The following is an 8948-nucleotide window of genomic DNA, read 5'->3' as shown; positions in this document are numbered from 1 at the left end:
GGCAACAGCTCGGGTCGCCAGAGCTGATACCAGTCTTGGAAATCGGGATGAAGTCCTCGTTCCCCCTTGTTGTAGATTAAACACCTAAGAAACTCAAGGCAGAGAAAGCAAGTTTTAACAGAGAACAGAGGAAGCCGACTTACCCAGAGAGAAGTTGGGGCCCCAGCTGGGTGCCAGTCAGAGTGGTAGGTCTTGCTTTCTTAATAGATTTTCTCTCCCTCCCCTTCTTCTCTTTCCTAAGTGCCTAAGGGCAGGAAGGAGTAGTCCAGTAGGTAATTGCTTGTGTTAGAAAGTCTCCCAGGTGCTAGTGGGGCTGGAGGTGTTAGCAACCCATTTCCTTTTCTTTGATGACCACCTCTGATCTTTCCAACCCCATCATTTACTATCTACATTGACTTCCTGCCCTCCCTGCCCTTCCCCTTCTCAGTGCTGTGTCCCTAAGCCAGGGAAGTCCTCACCAGAGGGTCCGGGGGTCAGGGACAACTAAGGTCCTGTGTGGTAGAAGGCCTTTCTCCACCAGAATAGGAGCCATTCCAAGGCAGAAGGAGCTTTATCCTTGGGTCCTGGTGATCAAGTGTGTTTTGGAGAAAGAGGTGACAGGCCTCTGAAATGAGCCACACAGGTTGCTCAGCAGGGAAACACTGCTCAGGAGGCACAGAGCAGAGCCCAGCCCTTCTCACCTCCTGTCTTGTTGCCTGCACTTTCCACTCTGCTTCCTTCCAGCTGCTTTCCTCACATCCCAAGTCACTTTACCTTTAAAGCTAACTGCTTGGTGCTGAGAGTGGACCAATGGACTTCCTGCTCCTCACAGGTTCTTAGGTGTGAGCAGTCAGGACTGGCCTGCCCCCACCCCAGCTCTATCAATCACCCACTCAGCCCCAGGCCAGGCCAGCCTCCCCTCCTGCCCTGAAACATGCCACAGTGGACCCAGTAAGGTCCACCTTGGGCTTAGAAGCAGGCCCTGAGTCCTCTTCATCCCTGCCCTCTGGGGCCTGTTGAATGAGGAATTCCTACACAGGCCTAAGGCAGTGCTGCCTCTTAAGGCCCCTCGAAACAGTGAGGCAGTGAGAGACCCAAGGGGAAGGCACCCTGAAAAACCAAACCCTGCAAAGGCGGCCAGGGTGACCCGCGTCACGAGGGGAGCAGCTCCTGAGCTGCTCACTGACCCCGATGCTCAGGGGGGGTGGAGGGGTCTCAGAACCCAGGAGAAGGACCCCCCAGCTTTGGCCTCATGCTAGGACTCCTGTCTCACCCTGGGTTTCTGAGCCGGGGCCTGGCACGTAGCCGAGTACCCCGCAGGCACTCAACTACCATGAGAAGGATTTGCAGTTGAGGGGACGGGAAGGGTGTGAGGTCTGCACGCACAGAGCTGGAGAGTGGGGGCCCTGAGGGCATTTGAGGGGCAGATGTTACCTTCGATCTCGTCCTGTCCCAGGGGCCTCTCCTGGGAAGGCACGCAGGGGAGGGAAGGCAGAGAGATGGTCAGGATCCAGCGCTCCTCCGGGCAGGCCCCCGTGCCCACAGCCATCCTCCAGGCCTCTCTCTGTCCCTCAGCCTCCTTCCGTCCCGACCCCTGTTCCTCAGCTCTCTGCTCTCTTTCCTTCCCATCCCCTCTCATTTCCTCTTTCCCGTATCGAACCCTGATCTGCCCCTTCCCATACGCATCCCGTGTACTAACTGCCACAGAGTCCGAGCCTCCCCAGAGGAGGAGGCGCCACTTTCGCAGCTCACGTCAGGCTGGCTCTGCCGGCTGCTGCCTTCATTTAGACCTCAGAACTGCTCCCAGTGTCATTCCCATCTCACCCGTGAAGACGCGCAAGAACAGGGAGGTCAAGGGAGCTGCTAAAGGTCACACAGCTTGTAAACGAGATCCCTGACCGGGAGAGGTGGCACGGCCACTCAGGTCCAGCACCGGGGCGCGAGTCCTGGGCTGCGGACTCCGGGTCAGAGCTCTTTCCAGGGCACCCCACTGGCTGTCTCTCCACCTGCCTCCCCTTCCTCCCAAGAGGGAGGATCCCCTGAGGTGGGAGCAGAGCTCGCGCCCTCAGGAAGGCCATTGAGGAGTGCAGCAGGACCAGCTCCTGTCCCTCTGAGAGCATGTCTTCCACACTGCCCTCCCCGCTGCTGGACGAGGCTGCAGGCCAGGCCTGGACACCAGCAGAGACCCTGGGAGTCTCCCCCAAGCTGGCCGCCACCCTCTAGGTCCCTTTGCCTGCGTCCCCCAGCGTCTCCAGCCGTCCTCCGTCCTCCGTGCAGTCTCCTCTCTGTCCCCCTGCCCCTCCTCCCCTTCCTGCCTGAGGGTCACAAGCGCAGGAATGGACACACCCGCCCTGCACTTCCTCCTGGGTGAGCTTATGACTCAGCCTCCCTTTCTTCACCTGTAAAAGGTGATGAGTCTCGAGGGCCTCGGGAGCGGTTCTGAGAATCAAATGACGCAGGAGCACAAAGGCCTTTGCGCAGAGTGGGCACATGGCAGGGACTTCGTAAGCGGCCAGTATCGTCACCCCTGCCACCTTCACCTGCCTCTTGTATCCAGAGCAAGGAACGCGACCCCATCCCAGCCCCGATTGCTCTCCTCGGCCCCCGCTCCTGAGTTTACTGCCCCCTTCATCCTGCGCTGCCCCCGGGTTCTGAGCCTCTGCTCTGCCCTCGCTGCCCCCCTCCCCTGCACCACTCCCTGCCCGCCCACCTCACCCGCTGCTTCTCAGCGATGCCCTTCCTCAGGAAGATGCAGGCGGGGCCCGCGGGGAGCTACATGGGGCAGCAGGCTCAGGCTCCCCTCTCCAGGCGGCCCTGCTGCCTGCGCCTGGCAGCCCAGCCTCCTGCTGCTCAGCCCTGGGCAGGCTCTCCTGCCTCTCTGGGCCACTCCCTCCTCCGTGCCTGCGTCTCCAGCTGTGACAGCTGGGGGCCTCCACCCAGCTAGGAGGGATCAGGCCGCCCTGCCTCCCCATCTGGCCCCAGGGAGTCGTCCTGGGCAGAGCCATCTGGGGCTCTGACACTCAGCCCAGGACGGCCCTGGAGAGGGGATCTGGGTGGGGATTAGGGCAGGTGCCTGGTCATCCACTGCCCACCAGCATCAGCTGTGCCCGCTCCAAGCCTGGCCGCTGGGCCACGGCACATGGAGAGGACACGACTCTGGCCTCAGCGCTCTCCTGACCAAGTGGGACCCATGTGCAAGGATGGCCTGTTGGCAGGGTGGCAGAGAGACAGTCTGGGCTCTTCCCTGCTCCTCCATCCCGCCTGCCCTTCCTGAGTAATTCAGAGCACAGCAGCAGGGAGTCAGGGCAGGGAGAAGTCATGGTGATGTCAGGGCCCAGGGGTGGTAAGGGGTCCACACAGGGTGGGGGTAGGGGCCATCTGATGTGGGAGCCAGAGTTCCCCTGGGTAGCAGATTGAGGGGGACCCGGAGAGGGCAGGCATGGCCAGAGGCTGCGGGGTTCAGAGGTGACCTGAGCATGTCTCCACAGGCCCACGTGTTGGAAGCTCAGTGCTCTGTATGGCAGTGGTGGGGGGTCCTTCAGGAGGAGGAGTCTAGTGTTGAAGCCAGACACGCGCGCGCGCACACACACACGCGTGCACATATATAAACACATCATCTCCCTTGTTAGATGTTCTGTTTAGATGTGAAGGTATATGGGTCTGAAACTGGGTCCACACACAGAAATATCCAGAGACAGAATTTGGAGGAGGTGACTGGATCATGAAGGTTTTAACCTCTTCAGTGAGTAACGCATTGACGGATTAATAATTTGATGGCATTATGGGAGGTGGTGGGAATGTCAGAAGGTGGGGCCTGGTCAGAGGAAGTAGGTCACTGGGGCTGTGCCCTGGAAGGCATGGTCTTGTCCCCAGCTCTTCCTCCATGACGGTCCACATCTCCTCAGGCCCAAAGCAATGCAGTCTGCCAACCGTGGACTGAGTCCTCTGAAACCCAAAGAAAGCAAACCTTTCTGTCCTCGTTATCGCCAAGTGTCTGGTCAGTGGAGGAAAGCTAAGACGGCAAGTGACTTGGAGGTGTGTTCTCCTGCTGTCCCCACCGCGAGGACACGGGAGCGTCACCAGCACCTCAAGCACCCAGATCCTGACTTCCCCACACTTCTCCACACGAGGGGCCGAGTCTCCCAGGAGAAGGGCTGACACCATGTCAGGAGCAGGACAGGAGCACGGCGAGCTGGGGCCTCTGGTAGCACAAAGCAGCAACTGTTCCAGGAATCATGGGGACTTGCCAAAAGAAACTCCACGGCCGTGCGCGCGACCGGAAAATCATGATCAGCGATCGTGACGGGTGATCTGGAACCAGGAAACCAGGAGCCGCGCAGTGTGATGTCCAGTTAAGTGCACAGCCTGGTCCCAGAGCCCACAGCGCCCACGCACAAACCCGTGAATCCAAAGGGGAGAGTCGCTTTCAGGGGAAAGGAGAGAAATCTGGCAGGTGCCAGCGTCATCAAATGACCCAAAGGAAAGTCACTGATCATGTGACAAAATCCTGCCTATCTTACAGGACGTAATGAGGACACAGCCTCCCTTTCATGGTCTTCCTGAAACTCATCACGGGAAGACGCCAGGCAAGCCTGGATGGAGGGGTGGTTTACCACAAAACCGCCTGTGACCTTCAGAAAGGTCAAGGTCAGGAGAGTCAAGGTGAGACTGAGAAGCAGCAGAGGAGGAGCAGGCTGAGGAGACCTGAGCCAGGCAGCCAGAAGCCTGGGCGGGATCCTGTGCTACAGAGCCCTGGTGGGGGCGGCGGGTGGCTCACTGTCCACCTCTGGACAGGGAGGACAGTGAGGAGGTGCCCACCACTGAAGCAGGAGAGCAGTAGATTAGGCTCTGGGGGGCTGGACCACAAGGCTGTCGCTCCTCCGTGTGGGGAACGATCGTAACACAGTCGTGTGAGCGCTGGAGGGTTCCCGTCTCACACCCCTGAGGAATAAGGCACCCAGACTCAGGTGAGAATTCAGTGGCAGATTCATGAGAAGCGAGCCGGGAGAGCTCCCAGGGCATGGGAGGGGTCCCAGAGGGCACTGTTGGTGGTCTCTGTAGGGTTTTCTACTGTTTTGATGAGGAGCTAACCTTTCACTGGAGGGGTCCCTTGATGGTTCTCTTTCTCTGACTCAGTCGGAAGTGTACAGTTTTAATCTCTGATTCCCATAATGGGTTGTTTTAATGTGTTCATTACCTGAGTGTTTTCTGACCTTGTTTGTTAAAACAAAAGAATTGCTTGGGTTCAGAGCGGCTCTCTGGGGCTGACTAACGTGAGGGCAGTGCAAAAGCGGGGACACCAGGCAGTGTGTGGCATCCGGTGGGACGGGGCCTTCCAGGGACAGCCAGCAGCAAAACCAGCTCTGGCCCAGGGTCTCAGCCTGGGCTTGCCGGGCCTCCATTGTTTTCCTAGCTGTTATTTATTTATTTATTTTCTGATTCTATGAGTAATTCTTGCTTCACAAACCAAAGTAGGCTGGGAGCCATTTCCCGGCAACAAATTCACAGTGAATCAATGAATGGAGATCACTGATTTTTTTGTTTGTTTTTTCCCCCTACAAGGAAATAAAATGAGCCAGACTTGGCCATCAGTGTCTGGCGCATCACCTCATCTAACTCACCCCACATCTGTCATGTTCAGACAGTTATGATCTCTGATTTTCAGATAAGAAAACACTTGTCACTATCAGCATTCCAGTGCCAGCTATAAAGCTCAGCTAGTAAGAGTTGGACTGAGATATGGCCAGGGCCCTCGCCCTCCTAGGCTCTGCATTTGCCTGTGACATCAACAAGCCAGTCCAAGCTTTGCTTAAGATGTTTCCTCCAACCCCCTCCCAGCTCACTATGGCTAGAAATAAGCGAGCCTCCTGCTCCCTCTGCAGCCAAGGGGTGACAAAGGGGCTGATTTAGAGAAGTGCCCACTTGGCAGTGCCATCTCCTCATCTGGAGCTGGGCCTCCCCAGGGCCCTGAGAATGACCTGCCTGGGGGTGTAGGAGCTGTGCTGGGCACCGAGCCAGTCTGCTTCAGTGTGAAAGTTCCTTTCTCTTTAGCAATAAAATCAAGGCAACGGCTCGGGTTGCTGCCAGCGGTGTTCAGTTTCTGACAAGCAAGGGGGCCAGTGCTGCTTCCCTGACTGACTCCCAAGCCAAGGAAGCCTTCGCCAGGGTGTCCAGGGGTCATGGACAGCAAAGGTCCTGTGTGGTAGAAAGCCTTTCTCCACCAGAGTAGGTGCCATTCCAAGGCAGAGGGAGCTTTATCCTTGGGTCCTGGAGATCAAGTGTGTGTTGGAGGAACAGGTGACAGGCCTCTGAAATGAGCCGCACAGGTTGCTCAGCAGGGAAACACTGCTCAGGAGGCACAGAGCAGAGAGAGCTGATCTCAGGTCGGTTTGGGGAAGCAGAGGGGTTAGGACTTGGAGCCTGGCCACATGTGAGAGGTTCAGGAACTGATGAAGTTCAGCTGCACAGCTGTGTCCCTGGAGTGTGGCTGTGCTGACTGGTGGATCTTCAGGTGTGTGGCGCCTGCAATATTCTGCATTAGTGCTGGGCGTCGTTTGTTGACCTGGGGCTGCTTTTAAAGCAGATCTGGTGGTAACTTGATGCTGTGGCCAAAGTCCAGTTTGTCTTTTCCTTGGAGAGTAGGAACTATCAGTTCTCACTAGGAAACATGGCTTTGCACTGAGGAGCTGAGATTTGGGGCATGTCTTGTTGTCTCCCCGAGCCCTCAGTTTTCTGACATGTAAATTGAGGGCAATCGTGTCCACGTTACAGGGTCAGTGTGACACCTCAGTGGGATGGTGGCTAAATCAACGTCTAGCACTTAGAAGGTGTGGCAGGTACCTTGTCAGTTGTCTGTGGCCCTGACAGGTCATCCAGTCTGTTATTTTCTTGTCTACAGAATAGAAAGAATAGATTTTTTTTTTTTTTTTTTTTTTTTTTTTTTGGTACCAGGGATTGAACTCAGGGGCACTCGACCACTGAGCCACATCCCCAGCCCAATTTTGTATTTTACAGACACTGCTGGCATCAGGCAGGTGAGCAGTCACTGAAGTCGCCCAGACAATTCCAGGCCATTCCACATCTTCCGGGCTGCTCCGTGTCCCTCAGGTGGGGCGGCCATGCAGGCACTTGCTTTCATTCTCTGCCTGAACTTGTTCCCCAGTCTCACTAGCTCTGGGACGTGGTCTCCTGGGGGATATGAACACCCCTCCTGGTGGGAGCAGATCAGCAGGCCCCTCAGGCAGCTGGCTGGGGCTCTCACCTGTGGACCCTTAGTGGTCCAGCTTCCTCTGTGTCTTCATCCTCCACCTCCACTTCTGAGCCACTGGAACCAGTTGGACTCCCTGAGCGGGTCCCAGGTCCGAGGGCCCCAGTCCTCACTAGTCGCCAGCACCCTAGTGCTCTCCCAGGCACTGTGCCCACTCGTAAACAGAATTTTATTCAGCCACGAAGAAGAATGAAAATGGAGTGTCTGCTGGTAAATGGTTGGAACCGGAGAGCATCGTGCAGATTGGCCAGGCTCTGGAGACCAAGGGTCATGTGTTCTCTCTCTTACATGGAAGCTGGAGAGAAATAAGGAAAGAAAAGGGACCTTTGCAAAGAGAGGGAAGACCTGCAGAGTGGGGACCTGGGAGGAAGGGAGGGGAAGGCGATCTTCAGAAAACACTGGGGACGTGGCTCAGTGGTAAGGTGTCCCTGGGTTCCCAATCCTCAACAAAGCCAAAAAATCACATTGTGCTCAAAATAAATAAAGAAAAAAAAGAACAAAAACCTGAAGGGGAGGGGTGGAGAGAAGAGGGAGATGGAGGAAGGAAAAGGAGAAGGAGAGAACAAGAAAGATGTTTAATAGGAGGAAAATCAGCAAGGAGAAGCAGGGAGGAGAAAGGCAGAGACAGCAGAGTCCAGACATAAGCGCAATTATTTTGTGTGTGTTATAATGTGTATTATTATTATTGTTATTATTTTACCTGTCATAGTGATGCACACCTGTAATCCCACCTACTCTGGAGGCTGGGGCAGGAGGATTATAATTTTGAGGCCCATCTTGGTAACACAGGAGAACCCTGTCTCAAATCAGTCAGTCAATCAAAAGGGTTAGGAATGCCCCTGGGTTCAATCCCTAGGATCGTGAAACAAATAAATTCTTATTTTTCAGTGATAATTTGGAAAAGCTGAAATAAAAATAAAAGATTGCAGCAAACCATGAGCAAATAAATATCCAAGAAAATTCTGAAAAATAAGAGCAATTGGGGGTGGGTGCAGGGACAGGGAGTTTGCCCTGTGAGAGTTAAAAATACTTAGTAGTCATCTTCCAATACAACGTTGTCCTGAGTCCTCAGAGTTTGATACAGTCTCAGAATACATTTTAATCTTAAGTTGGGCCTGGCCATATCAGGAGCAGGGCTCTGGCAAGTCTGAGCCGCCACACCCAGTTGGCCCAGGCAGGTGACCAGAGATAAAGGGCTCTCTCCTGCCTGATTGGCTGGGCTCTGGCTTCCTCTTGGCTTCCTTTAATTGGGCGGTTCAGGCGTTTCCCTCCTCCCTACTGCAAACTTCTGATTGCTGTTCTCGCCACTCTCTGCTGAGCTCAGGGTCTGCTGGGCCCCCCCACAATCTGTAAGTACCCCAAATTAAACTTTCCCCTTGTGATTAGGTCATGGAAGCCAGTCGGCAGTCCCACTCCTGAAGGGTGGATTTCCCTGGGACACTACTTACCAGCTAAGTTGATGGAAAACTAAAAAAAGTTTCATTCTTAGCAGGCACTAGGACAGGGACAGATCAGCTGTGAAACAGAATTTTAAAACATCAAGATAAGTTTTTAAAGAATTCTATATTGGCTGTGTGAGCCTTGTCACCCCTGCTGGTCCCCGACAGAGCAACTAACTCCCCCTGGCAATTCCGTCCCCAGAGTTGATTTTACCCGTAGGATTTTGTTTTTTGTTTTTTGTTTTTCTTTTTTTTTTCCTCCA

The 8948-nt window shown here is 55.0% G+C and overlaps 1 long non-coding RNA gene across 1 annotated transcript; it reads right to left on the bottom strand.

Moving 5' to 3' along the window:
• LOC306647460 lies at positions 1-3374 on the bottom strand. Its single transcript, XR_013760108.1, has 3 exons — positions 2695-3374; positions 1414-1444; positions 1-84 (listed from the first exon to the last, which is right to left on the bottom strand). It is a non-coding gene; the product is annotated as an uncharacterized lncRNA (long non-coding RNA).
• Positions 3375-8948: the final 5574 nt, after the last annotated feature.

This window comes from Sciurus vulgaris (assembly GCF_902686455.1).
Source record: "Sciurus vulgaris genome assembly, chromosome: 17".
In the NCBI taxonomy this organism is placed as follows: Eukaryota; Metazoa; Chordata; class Mammalia; order Rodentia; family Sciuridae; genus Sciurus; species Sciurus vulgaris.
This window is presented reverse-complemented; position numbering and strand designations above follow the sequence as displayed.